The 14,721-nt window shown below is 35.9% G+C and overlaps 1 long non-coding RNA gene across 1 annotated transcript in view; it reads right to left on the reverse strand.

Annotated features, from left to right (window-relative positions):
* The window catches only part of LOC141553694 (uncharacterized), a 128,193-nt gene extending 113,875 nt beyond the window's left edge, over positions 1 to 14,318 (reverse strand). The window contains exon 1 of the long non-coding RNA XR_012485588.1: positions 14,091 to 14,318. This is a non-coding gene — a long non-coding RNA (uncharacterized LOC141553694). The remainder of the gene's footprint in view (positions 1 to 14,090) is intronic.
* Positions 14,319 to 14,721: the final 403 nt, after the last annotated feature.

A 14,721-nucleotide genomic window follows, 5' to 3' on the forward strand; every position in this document is an offset into this window, starting at 1 on the left:
CAGGGACACTGAGATCCAGAGCTACTTTGATGTTCCTTACTCTCAATATTCAATTGCAGTTGAACATTCTCCCTTCTTCACTCTACCTTCCAGCTTCCCTGGGCTTCCTTCAAGTTCTTGCTAGCCCTTTCTTTTGAAAGAAGACTTTCCTAATCTCCTTTAATATTAGTATCTTTCATCTGAGACTATTTCTCGTTTATCCCATGTATATCTTAATTATACATAATTGTTTGCATGTCCCATCTCAATGATTTGTAAATTCCTTAAGGAATTAAGGCATATAAGTGGTACAGAAGTATCAGACATTAGCTGGGTGACCCTGGACAAGTCACTTAACCCTGTTTGTCCAAATTTCCTCATCTGTAAAATGAGCTGAAGAAGGAAATGGCAAATCTCTATAATATCTTTGTCAAGAAAATCCAAAATGTGGTCAGGAAGAGTCAGACTGGGCTGAAAGGGCTTAACAACAAATATAAACAACTTTGAAAAATTGACTAAGTACAATTCCAAAGGACCAACAATGAAGCATCTTACTCAGTTCCTTACAGAAAGGTAATGGACTCAGAAGAGAGACTGAGATATGTTTTAGAATTGGTCCATAGCATTCTCACTCTCTCTGTTGTTGTTTGCTTGCATTTTGTTTTATTTCTCAGTTTTTTTTTTTCTTTCTTCTTGATCTGATTTTTCTTGTACAGCAAGATAACTGTATACATATGTTTACATATATTGGATTTGACATATATTTTAACATATTTAACATGTATTATACTACCTGACAGCTAGGGGAGGGGGTGGGGGGAAAGAGGGGAAAATTTGGAACAAAAGATTTTGCAAGGCTTAATGTTGAAAAGTTACCCATGCCTATGTTTTGTAAATAAAAAGCTTTAATAAAAAAATAATTAACTTTAAAAAAAAGAATTGGTCAATATAAGTATTTTCTTTTCTTAACTAAGCATATTAGTTAAAAAAGGATTTTGGCTAGTTTTCCCCCAAGCGAAGGGAGTTAGAGAGATAGGAAATAAATGTTAAATCATTGAAAAAATGTTTTCAATTAATAAAATGAGTGGAGGAGAATGGATTAAATGTGACTAAAACCCTTTCAAGACTTAAATCCTCTGATTCTCTGACCTGTTTGATTAAGGAAGATTTCTATTTATCTTCTGGCATTAAAGGTAAGAATTTATGTGGACTACGTCCCACTTTTAAGTCTTGAGATCAGATTGAAAAGTAAAAACAATGTCAGATTTATCTTTGTTCTCAATTTGAGGAGCTGCTTCCTTGGTATAGTCTTCTCAGCTTATAGTTTCTCTTAAACTGACACAACTTATATTTCAGACAAGAAAATGAAACTCACTTTAATGTATACCTTTGTGAGTTCAAATACAAATCTCACCAGTCTCCTATTATAGGTTTCCATCAAATTTCTCCAAAATATTATATACAAAAGTAATTCTTAACAGGCAAAGGAGAGCTGTAGAAATGATTGGAAGCACAGCATGCTGCCTGAGAAAGGTAACAGTCCTGGGCATTCAGAGAGCCATATTAGGTCCCTACAAAATGAAGGGAGAAACAGAATTCCAGAAGAGCCAAAAAATATATCTAAGGCAAATGTTGTTACTTTACAATTTTGCCTAGACTTGTCACCTTCTAGATGTAATTAATAATAATTCATGATAATTAGGCTGAAAGAATTCAAAAATCTATATCCTAGAGCTATATCCTATCTGAGCTAAGCCTCTTGGAAGTTCAGAAATATAAAAGTTAAGCTGACTTGGTTCAACACATATCTTTTTGTTTGTTCTTCATGGAAAGAGAAGGAAGGAAGGAAGGAAGGAAGGAAGGAAGGAAGGAAGGAAGGAAGGAAGGAAGGAAGGAAGGAAGGAAGGAAGGAAGGAAGGAAGGAAGGAAGCAAGGAAGGAAGGAAGGAAGGAAGGAAGGAAGGAAGGAAGGAAGGAAGGAAGGAAGGAAGGAAGGAAGGAAGGAAGGAAGGAAGGAAGGAAGGAAGGAAGAGAGGGAGGAAGGAAAAGGAGAGGAGGGAAAAGAAAAGGAGAAGAGAAGAGAGGAGGGGAAAGAAGAAAAGAAGAGGGGAGGGAAGAAAAAAGGGAGGTGAAGAGTGGAGAAGAAAGAAGACAGGGAAGGGGTTGTTAGGAGAGGAGAGGACAGAGGGATGGGAAGAGAGGACAGGGAAGGGGAGGAATAAATCAGGTTTTAGGGACAAAATTATCCTGTCAGTGTGTACATCTAACTTGAAGCTGCTACATCACTACAGTTAAGAATATTGCTTGGAGGAGACTTTACAATGATGAGCAGTCCTACAAGACATTGTAGTCCCAGCCTAGGGAAAGATTAAGAAGATCTCTTTAATTCATAGTTCCTTGGTAATTAATTGGGAGGAGGGAGAGAGGAAGTGAATTTGACAGATGTGGGGGAGAGTATTACTTTCTGAATAATGAAAAATCTGCCTTATATGTTCATTACTATAACACAGGATTTACAGAAATATTCAATCAATTCAATTAGCAGTATCTTTCCACAAGATCTCTTTAATTTCTTTCTTCTGAAAACATCAGAATTTGATTCATTTTGTTCCCACCCAGTTTTATCTAGCAACTAAAAAAAAAAAAAAAAACAGGTTTTATTCAGTCAGAAATAAAAACACAATAAACAACTTATTTTCCCTCTGAGGTAAGCCTCCATCTTCCTCAATAGTCCTGCTGACATAGTATAACCTATAAAGAATGGATTCATCAATCACTCAAGTACCCTACCATCTCATGGGTTCCATCATTCCTCAGAGGGAAGGATTTAATCGGCCCCATGACTCACACTATCAACAAAAGTTATAGGTTTAAATTGTGCTTCTATATCATGGCACTGATGTATAGGAAACAGAACAGTGCATCTGGATTCAGGAAGATCCTGAGTTTAAATCCCACCTTAGACACTTCTCTCTGGGTGATGCTGAACAAGTTACAACAATTTTAAGTCTCAATTTGTGCACCTATAAAATGAGAGGGTTGGACTCAGTGGTCTTAAAGGTTGCTTCCAGTTGTATAACTATGATACCCGCTGCACTGATCTTCTTCTTTGTCTTATTTCCTTCTGACCTTGGTTCTTTTCTTGGGAATGTCTCCCACTGGCAGTAGCTGCTAAGTGCCAGTTATCTGAATAGGCTGTAAGCATGTGTAGACCTCTCTCCAGATCCATGTGCTAAATCCAAGAGCAAATCAACTGTGTAACCTAGCTTTGTTCTGTTAGTCACAGACAAAAAGGCCTCAGTCAGTGAGACAAGGGGATCAACACCGTGTCTGGAAAATTCACAACTTGTCCAGCACAAACCAGCAGGAGTACATGTTTACTTCAAAGGCCTCATCATAGGGCATGTCTGCTGTATAGATTTAATCCTTGGTTTTAACCAAATATGGTCCGGGAGATTGGCTTTGTGTCTGCTGTCTAAACCTAGTTAAGCTCAGAGAGATTTGTCATTAGCTGATGAAACTTTTTTCAGTCACAGAAACTCATAAAAATGGTATCCCAAGTTCTATAAGGATTAGGATGAAAAGAGTAAGCACATAAACACAATCCCACATCCTTGAAATATTTGGTCATAAATGTTAGTGTGACTGGGATCTGGTACATAAGCAAAAATCATGCGCTTACTGGCTGATGTAGCTCTTTAAATGGAGGGCACTAGAGAGCATCCTACGAGAATCATCATTGTGTGTGAGGTACTTTGAAGACACAAGGAAATATAACCATAATAGGTTCCAGTTGCTTGACCACACAGATCTCCTTGACTGTATTTGGAAGTATTCTTAAAGTCCTGTTTGCATCAGCCACCTTCTACTTGCCTCGGCTGCTTCTGGGGGACTATGATAACTCTTTCATTCATGGGGCCCAGTCCGAAAACTGAAAGGTTTTAGCCCAATCCCCCTTAATGAGATCACACAGCCCCAAGAAACATATATCAGTCTTTAGCATCAATGGCTTTCCTTATAAAGAGAATATAGTCTCCACAATCTTGTGAGTTCTAAGATTCTGGATGGTTCCTCAGCTCCTAGCATTCTAAACCAAGTTTTTGCATCTGTCCCAGCACTGGTATTTCAAGGAACAAAAAGCAACCTCTTGGATCCACACCAGCAAAGGATAAGATGAGGACTCATCAAGCAGTCACACTATATCTGAAGACAAAGTTGGTAGGAAAAACCATGTGTGGAAACTGAGCAAAATTTGGAGCTTCATCCATCCCAGAAACCAAAGTGGTGTAGGAGAGATTGTTGGTTCATAGTGAGTCCCTATAACTATGATGACTTTTTTGTAAGAATTCTTACTAGTCATTCTCCACTTGTATTTTTTAAATCCAACTTTAAGGCCTTATGTTTAATTCTATCAAATTTCACCGAATCATTTTAGTCTGCTAATATTTTTCAGAATCTTGGATCTTTTGTCCAAAATATAAGTTCTCTACCCCAGCTTCATTTATCTAATCATTGATTTTTTAAAGGTTGAAGAGAACAAAACTGATAACAGATAAGCCTGAGGCACTCTACTGGAAGACTCTGACCAAGGTGATATTGATTCATCAATGCTTATTCCACATAACTAGACTAGAATCAAGATTTGTGGACAAGGTAAAGGAATGTGAGTTGGGTGACAGTCGAATAAGATGGTTGAATGAACAAATTCAAGGAAAATAAATACAAATGCATTATTTCTCTGAAACCTCCCTTGCCTAGCAGTCTAGAAACTGTGTCAGAAAAGAAGATCAGATTAGTCTAGCATGACTTGTTCATGTTAAATTTATCTATGCTGACTCTGAGTAACTACTTATTCCCTTTATAAGTATTCATAAACCAAAGCTTTAATAATGTCTTCCTAAATTTTGCCAGGAGTCAATGGCAAATTCACTATTGATGACCTATATCCCCATGTATATTCCTATTACTGTGGTTCTTATATAAATATACTATAATTATAATTTACTCTTTTTCTCTTAAAATTAATAAATAATAACAAATTTATTAATAATTAAATTAATCCTAGCAACAGAGATGTTTTGATATATGAAATGACAGAATAAAGAAAGATAGGAAAGTAGAAGATTGCCACTTAAGCTTCAAGGTAGCAAGAGTCAGGGTCCATAATCTGGATCAAGTGAATCCAATAGCATAACCAAAGTACATAAATAAATTAATATATTTAAGGCATTTATAAAATAGCTTCAAACTTTATAAGTAATATCTTACTACTCAGGACAAAGTGTCCTGGAGGAAAAGATCTATGTATGTTCTGATTCCTAAGAATCTGGGGTAATTTTCTCAATCCCTATGAGTCTGTCACTTTACTTCACAATTAGGAGCTGGGATACTCACAAGGAGACTCTGGGATAACACTCCTCATTTTTTCTATTCTGCTAGAGTACAGTGATTTGCTAGAGAATTCATGGGTACTGGCCTTCCAATTTAATTGCCTTCAGGTCTTAAAAGGAAGCTTTTTAGTTCCTACTCTCAGATTGCTTACAATCCAATGTGAGAAAGGACAGACTCAAAAAGTATAAAAAATACATTGTAAATAAATACACTTTAAACACACATCCAATTTCAACTGTGCAGTTAGCTGCTCAAAAGAAGTAATTCAGGGATGTGGGAGGAGTGAAGACTGGGGTTTAGCAGAGATGGAATTGAGACCAGATATAGGTAAAGGCTTATTTAATCATTTTCAGTTGGGACCCTTTTTGAGGTTTTCTTGGCAGATACTGAAGTGGTTTGCCATGTCCTTCTCCAGCTCATTTACAAATGAGAAAACTGAGGCAAAAGTTCTTAAATAATTTGTCCAAGATCACAGTTACTAAGTTTCTGAGGCTGGATTTGAACTCAAGTTTTCCTGACTCTAGACCAGACATTCTACTTGTTCTGTCATCCTATTGCTCCAAAGGTAGAGACAGAGAGAAATTAATCTTGAAAACCTTCAATTGGAATTGATTTAGTCTGAAAAACCCTTCAATGGAAGGAAGATCTTATAGGTATTGGGCTAAACTAACTAACTTGATTGGGGAACACAAGTCAGGGTATTATGTGAGATGAAAATAGTTAAGGACATCAACTGTTGAAGGAACATAAAGTCTGTGATGAGGATCATTAACTTGATTCAAGAGGCAACAGGGAGTAATTGGCAAGTTCAGAGAAGGGGAATGACTTGATCAGAATAAGCTTAAAGGAAAAGATTCTTCTGGGTCCTAAACAAAGGTACAAGAACAAAGGCAAATGGAGAGCATGGAAGCAAAATTGGTATTAAGGCTTAGATTGGGATTATTACTAGAAGGGAGGAAAAAGGAGCTAAGAAATATTGTAGCAATCAATCAACCAACAAGTATTTATAGAGAATCTATTATTTCATTTCAAAAGTTGCAAACAGGTAAAGAATATGATCTTCAATCTCAAAATTAACAATCTAGATGAAACAATATATTAAAAGAGAACTCATTATACAAGCTCTCATAGCCTAGCTGTCCATTGTGACTGTTTTGATTTGAAATGGGCCAACGATTGCATTGCTATAGGGAACTCTCAGTGATAGTATTCTACTACTACAGGTCAACATTGCTCTGCTATTATAGTCTCAGAAAGTTGTTTTAGGCTCCAAGAGATCAGATGACTCGTTTACAGTTGTTCAGCCAGTGTGGTTCCAAATAGCATCTAGAATATTAGCTATAAGAGACCAGCTTTAAGGAGGACATGGGATGTGATCTGCATAGTGAAGGGAGGAAAATATGAATAACTATAGAAGAAAAATTTGCAAAATGCTTTCAAAACCTCAAATTACTATGTAAATGCTAGTTATTATTTTTAGAAATAATACGAGCAAATGGTATAAAAATGGATGTTTAAAGTGTTTTGAGATCCTCCCTGGAGATTCTCTTTGAATTTCTCACAGTGTCCTACAAGTAGTTGGTACTCAATAAATATTTGTTGGTTGATTTGATTAATTGATCATCTGTTATAATGTTTCTGATAGCCTATCTTCATTTTACCTAGCAAACTAATCTGGAGTGTAACTCAATCAGATTTGACTAGTTAAAGTATTCATTTAGTAGAATAGTATGAGAAAGGACGGAAAAGAAAAGAAGTGAAATTGCTGTGAGAAATGTGAGTCTTCATTGCCCGCCTAAGGAGTTGACTCAAAAACATTCACTGGATCTCCTTAAGGTCTATCAAATTAAGTCCAAAGGAAAGGCATAGTGTAAATGCAAATTTTTTTGAAAAAGTAATCCCATAGCCAGTTAGGGGGTGGATTGAAATAGGAAAAAACCTGGAATTAGGGAAGACAGATGAGAGAGGATGCTAATGTAATGAACTAGACATGCTATAATGAAGGTCTCATCTAGAATAATGACAATGGCAATAGATAGAAAGAAATAGATATGAGACAATATAAAAGAAGAACTGAGAGATATCAATAAATGGCTGAAAATAAGACAAAAGAGTCACTAGAATCTATTGATAAAATGAGATTAAAAAATAAAGAGGAATTTTTAAAATTCCTGTGTCATAAATATCAAACCACTAAGATAGTATGGTCTTGTCACTAGCCAGAATGTCCTTCCACATATATCTCTGCTTATTGAAATCTTACCTATCCATTAAGCCAAAGCCCAGATTAAATGCCATTTCATTCATAGTCATTTCATAATTTCCATCCCTCCCCCATCTTAGATTCTGAATAGTATTTGCTTTACACCAATGCTGTGCACTTATCGGGTTTTATTTTGTTTTGAGTATTTGAATGATTCTAGCTATGTCATTCTGGACACGGAATTAAGCCACCCAGACTCTAGGCAAAACTCTAATTATAGAGAAAGTCCTTGCACACATTAGTAGAGAATTTCCCACCAAGAGCTCCCCACTACAAAATCATAGGTTCCGTACATACTCTATGTCTAATTATTTTTGTTTATGTTACATCAGCCTACTTCACCACGAACTATCAGCATCTATATATGTGGTTTTTGTATTTTCTCCAGTGTCACAGAGAATATCCTACTCAGAGTCTAGTTTACATACCTATTCCTTTACCAGACTCCAGATACTAGAGGCATGTTAAATCCCAAGTCATCAGAACCAAAGTGCAATAAAATAGGGAGTAAAAGTGAATGGGATGGGGTAAGCAGTTTGATTTTTCAAAGGAAGTATTGAAAATCAAGATTATAATAGATTCACTTCATCCTGTAGATTTTTATGGATATTACCATGCTGCTGGATTTTCTCAGGCTATCAAAGATTTAAATCAAAGAGTTTAGTAATGAAACAGTAATGATCTCTCCCTTCCTTCCTATGTAATCTCTTCCTTTGTTACTTTCCATGGCTCTTCTAAAACTTCAAAGGGAAGGCATCTAAATGGACCCTCAAAAGTGTCAAAAAAGCACTTGAGTTTATGAAAATAAACCTTTTAATACAATACTTCCCTCTACAGACCTAAAAGCCCCATGCACCCGTAGCACCCTTTGGAAAGTACTCCTGCAAAATGCAGATAAATTAAGAAATCTTTGACCAATTAGATCTCCATTAAAGGAAGATTTATTGAGACCTGAACTTCAAACATTCATTTTTCCTTCATGTCTAACATACAGTATAATCTTTCATCTTTACTTGTAAAGTTCTGATTGACAGCCACTCTGATGAGTTTATAATAGTTTGGGGGAAATATGGATATTGAAGGTGAAGGCTTTTTCTTGAAATATCTGCTTTTAATGAAGGGTGACAAGACAAAAATGTCTCAGGAGCAGCTAAGGAGATACTCAAATGTAACACTGGAATGGTGCCTAGAATGTTTCTGTTCAAATCTGTCAGCATCCTTGAGCTAGATCACTTTGCAAACAGGCCTCCGGTTCCTTTTCTAACTGGGAGAGACCTGGTCATGTGCATAAAGTCTGCCCCAAAATGAATAAATAAAAAAATCATAAGAATTTTTATCAGGGTTTCTCCTTGGGAAAACTATGAAGTCGGCAAAATTAGATGATTTTCTTCTCTCCTTTCAAAAACCCCATCTCCTCTCGGTACTAATTACCCTTTTCCCAATCCCCATATTCATCCCTACTTCCTTCTACACAGGGTCTTGGATTTACATAAGAATAAATTAATCCCTTACCTGGTATCATTGCCTGTAATGAGCATTTCTTCAAGCCATTACCAGGAATTAGAAGTATTTACCCTTTGTTACAATGGCAAAAATCCAAGACCTGACTGATACCCTAAAATTATGTCATACACATGGAATGGCACACTATTCTACACCTTGGTCAAATGATCTTAGAATTAGAGGAGACATTCATCCAACCCCAACCTGAACAGGATATATAACTACAATGTACCACAAAAATAGAGTGCATTCATTTTGACTTCTTTAGCTTCTCCACCATGGCCCCAGTAAACTCATCAATGGAAAAATCTCATCATCTTGAAAAATCCAATTAGTATTTTTTATTCATGTCTCACTATTACCTTCTACTCTCTGATTGAAAAAGTCATAAACTCCCTTACTTCAGGACAGTGACAATAAATTATGATCATAAATGAAAAGAGAAAAATATAAAATCATATGGAAGTTAACCTTTTAACAACTTTTGAAAACATGGGGATCAAAGGAAAAGTCAAGCCTCCTGAGAAGCATCCTTGAGTCAAACCCCCTAATGTACAGTGATATTTAATCTTTCTTTTTTCATTTTTGCCCTTGCTGGACATTTTCTCAAGCTCAGTGACATGTTAAATTTTTTTAATCGGTTTTAGAAGAATCTAAAACCAGAAAGGTAAAATCAGAAAGAATATGTGTTTTCATTGACATTCTTTAGGAGAATACAATTTAATAAAATCTGTTTCTTATAATATTCTTATAGCAGAGCATATACTAACTTATTTACATATGGTAAAACTCTACAAAAGTAACTTGCCATCTTAAGGACAGGATGGGAACGTCTCAAACTATATCATTAAAACAACAGAATCAAGGGGAAAATAAGCAAAACAAGCACAAAAATCACCTGCTAGAGAGATGTGGAGAGTTAAGAAATAAGGAAAATCACTAGGAGAAGCCGCTTGCTGCTGTTGCAGCAGCTGGGTTAAGTGAAATATTACATTATAAGATGCATTAGCACAGTTTGGCCAAGAGCCACTAAACTTATTGTTACTTGTTGATGTACCTAAAGTTTACATGATTAGGACTTGTAATTTTTAATATCATGAATAAAGCAGGTAATGGACATTTTAATTTGAAAATATCCTATCAAAGTAAGAAAATTGTACAAATGATAAATCCCCTCAAGAAGTTATATATATATATATATATATATATATATATATTCAGATTCATATTATTTGAAGTTATGATTATGCAAAAAAATGGTATTTGGTTCCACCTCAATATGCAATGTAAATTCAATGTAAACATATGCAATATAAAATAATGTGATTACTTCAGGGTGATTCCTTATTAGCACTAATCAGACACAAGAGGTGTCTGAGCAACAAAAATACATGACTTATAGCCGATTTGCTGATGTTCTTGCAATGAGTATCTAGGCCCAAACTATTCATCTAACAATTGCTATGTGGCTTTGAACAAATCCATACCACCCTTCACATATCAGATGGACTCCATCCCTTTTCCCTCCATTCTATACATGGTAAACCTTCCCTTTTCTTCGGTGTCCCACACAGATTTCACTTCCTCTGTGAAGCTTTCCCTTACCACCACACTACCCCGAGGTTCTTCCTCTTAAAATTTCTCATGGCAACTTTCCTGCATCTCAACTTTTCCACTTTCTCCCAATTCAATAAACTTCAGCGACTCCTTCTTGCCTCCAGAATTAAATATAAGATCCTATTTTGCAGAATCTCCTCATCATGCTTCCTCACAACTTTTCAGTCTTCTTACACTGTACATTAGCCTGATTGGGCTACTTGGCTATTACCGGATAGGATGGGAATAGTATCTGAAGATCATGCCTCATGCAGGTTAAACTATTTTTCTTTAAAACTTTGAAACTGTCCTATGGACATAATTATCTCATTGATAAAAATTCCTAGTTACCTATGTACAAGAAGCCATGAGGAGCTCCCATGCTAGACCACCCATAGTGTCACAATTTAAATTCAACAAAAGGATAAACTGAGTTACTTTATTGAACAAAATAACATTTATTAGCAGGAATATTCTGCTTGTCATTAAATAGGTCAAGTAGTTTGCTTCCATTTATGCCAAAGATTCAGAGCAAAAGGACAATTCCCCTTTGATAGGTTTTAGAGAAAACGGGGGATGTTTGCTGAACATGTAGTATCGTGGGATTGAGGACAATATGATTTGGTAGAAGTTTGGTAATAGAAGCTAGCAATAGTTTTCCCCTTCCCCATCTTCTCTCACGAGCCTAAGAAATGCTCATTGTTTGAGTTCAGGTGAGAGACCAAGCAAGACTTTTGGACAGCAAACCAAACAGCCTTAAAAAAGTGTAAAGATATTAAACCCAGCTCCCTTTGTGTTCATATACATCCCCCAAGGTCAGTTAAATTCCTTGAGGCAAGAATAGATTAGCAATTAGCTGGAGAGCTAGATTTCTAAAATTAACCCATTATATCTTAGCTGAATTTAATTAAATTCAGAAAAAAAAAACATGATTTAAGCAATTACAGCACAAAAACAATTATAGGACAAAATCAATTGATAATAGGGTCAATAAATAAATGATACAGGATCAATCTTGATCTTAATTGGCCACACAGAGGTAATGGTGCTGCAGAAGATGAATCTCTATAACATCCTTGCTGAATTTCCTTTCCCTACCATGGCTCAATAAATCTCCTGCTACCTATCAGATCTTCTGCAAGTGTCTCATTTCATTCCAATATCAAACATAAACTACTAACAGACCAGTCTTGAATCAAGCCTGCACTATAATACTCACACAAGACAACTTCCATGCCTTTGTTCTGGTTGTCATTCTTGCTTGAGAAGCTCTCGCTTCTCACTTCCATTTTTTCCTATCTCTGATTTCCTTCAAAATTCTTCCTTTTCCATTCCTACCAGAGGGTGCTGCCTTTCGGTCTAAAGCTACCTTCTGTACACTACATGCACAAACACACACACATGTGTCTGTATACATGTATATATAAAGACATATATATGCATGTATCTATATGTAGCTTGCATTTTTTCATGTTGATTCCCCACTAGAATATAAGTTTCTCTCAGTGCAAAGGCTACTTTTTCTTCCTTTATACTTTCATCTCTTGACAGGATCACATAATTAACACTTAACAAATAGGCAAAGCTTATGAAGCATTTAGGAAAGTAGTAGAAAACAGGGATGGAAAAAAATTGTAATTAGATGATGACAGCCTTGAATATTAGACTAAGAAATTAACTATTATTTGGGCAACAATATGGTGCCATTCCTCAATGGCACTTTTTATACTTTATCATGCTTAAGGAAGATCAATCGGGAAATGATATCTACATTGGACTAAGAGAATTTTAAATAAAAATAATCATAGTGATATCTGTATAATAATTATGGTATAATTGATATCATGGTTCAGTAATTACACATAATAATAATTATAGTTTATATAATTGATAAAAATTGTTATAAAATATAAAATATTAATAATAATAACAGTCTGGATATGCAATGCAATTTCATTGGTACAGGGAACTTACTGGATGAGGAAACTCATTCCATTGTTGCAGATTAGCTTCACTCTAAAACTTAGAATTTTAGAGCTCCTTAGAGTAATGATTTGCCCAGGACCACACAACCACACTCCAAAGTCAGCTCTTTATCCACCACAACATGCTGTCTTGCTAATAATAATATCTTTTTTAGTCAATCCCCCAATTTCATCAATGTAAGGAATTTCTACCCTATCAATTAATACCAACTCTTCTGTAATTTAGAGCTTTTTAGGGATGCCTAAGGAACTGAAAAATGAATTAATTTTCTGAGGCCAAATAGCCAGGATGTGTGAGAAGAAGGACTTGAACCCAAGTCTTCATGACTCTAGGCCAGAACTTTTTCCATAAGGCCTCTCATAACAGCAACAGCAGTAGCAGTAGAAAAAAAAAGAAAAAAAAAAAACCAACCTAAATACTAGAACACATGATCAAGTGATCAGAATTATATACCACAAGCTCATTGCTCTTCATAAATACACGACATAATCCCATAATAATGCAAGCTATCATATACATACACGTGTGTGTGTCTGTGGACATGTGGATGTGTGTAGTATAAGTTCCCTTAGAGAGAGAAAGGCAACTGCACCTGGGGGGAATGGACAAGGAAACATCTTGAAGGAATCCAGAGACACTAAGAAATGGAAGTAAGAAGTAAGAGCATTTCAAGCAAGAATGACACCCAGAACAAAGGCATGGAAGTGGGAAAACAGCTATCTATCATAAAACCAACTCCCACAATCATTCAAACCTAACACTGATTCACAGAAACTTAAGGACACTTTTAATAAATGTTAGCATATCCCCAACCCGTGGCCTCCAATCTATGTAAAATTAAAATAGAGAACTAGGGGAATCAAAGTCTTGTGAAAATAGGAAGACTATAATCCCATCATCTCATGGAGTTGTTCAGTAAGTCTCAGTTTAGGATACATCCTACTTTCATTCAATTACCAAAAAAAAAAAATTAATATTTTTTTCCACTTGTGCATTAAATGCTGAACACTAAACATAATAGCATTTAAACATCCCCAGAAAAAATAATAATAATAAATAAATAAAATAAACATCCCCAGAAAACTGCTACCCAACTCCCTCTAGATTTAGCAGGTTGAGTCCTGAAGGCTAACTATTATTCCACATAAGATACAAGAAGTAAACTTGAGAATTGTATAGAGTTTTCCAGTAGGATCAACCATAAGCCCTTACCTGTGTGCTCTGATTTGATTATCACCCAGTATAAAATTAGCCTTTTAAAAGGATATTGACAGCGAGGACAATTGTTACAGAAACACCCTCCAAACCTGAAGCACATTTCACCCCTTGCGTCCCAAGAGAGAATGTCCATACAGGCCAAAAGGTAAACTCACAACTCCTGGTCACTGACTGTCTTTCCCTCCCCTTGTGAAGTCTTCATGGAGTTCCCAGAAGGTGTACAGCCCTCTCTTGGCTCTGAGGGTCAGTGGCGTGTAGATTCCTGAAGCTGTTTGTGTCTCAGCTGCAGGCTGGCTGCCTTGTCTCCTGCAGGGCCAGTCCTTCCAGTGACATGGTGAATGGAAAATGGGGAATATAACAAATCCTCTGAGCTCTCCTCTCCTTTCTCCTTCTGACAAGGGTCAAGCTCTGAAACTTGACTGTTTTGTTGCTGTTCTAATACAATGTCTTAACCTTGTTGGACTAGCCAGTAACTTTAGTCTAATCTTGAGCCAATGAAATTCAGACCCCATAAAGTATTACAAGGTATAAACTATCTTGGTCACACATGCGATATTTCTTTGTGCCTTTAAAACTGATTTCATTGTACCATTACGTTAAGGTAAGAAAATAGAACCTCAACTCATATAATTAGGTACAGACTTGTCCCAAGATCATTTTTATCTAAATTCCATCAACTATAAAGATGAAAAAAACAAAGTACTGTATAACATATCACTTCAAAGCTTACAAAGAGCTTTGTATACATTACTTCATCTTATTCTGACTACAATAGTATAAGCTTAT

The sequence above is a fragment of the Sminthopsis crassicaudata genome, chromosome 2, assembly GCF_048593235.1.
Source record: "Sminthopsis crassicaudata isolate SCR6 chromosome 2, ASM4859323v1, whole genome shotgun sequence".
Taxonomy (NCBI): Eukaryota; Metazoa; Chordata; class Mammalia; order Dasyuromorphia; family Dasyuridae; genus Sminthopsis; species Sminthopsis crassicaudata.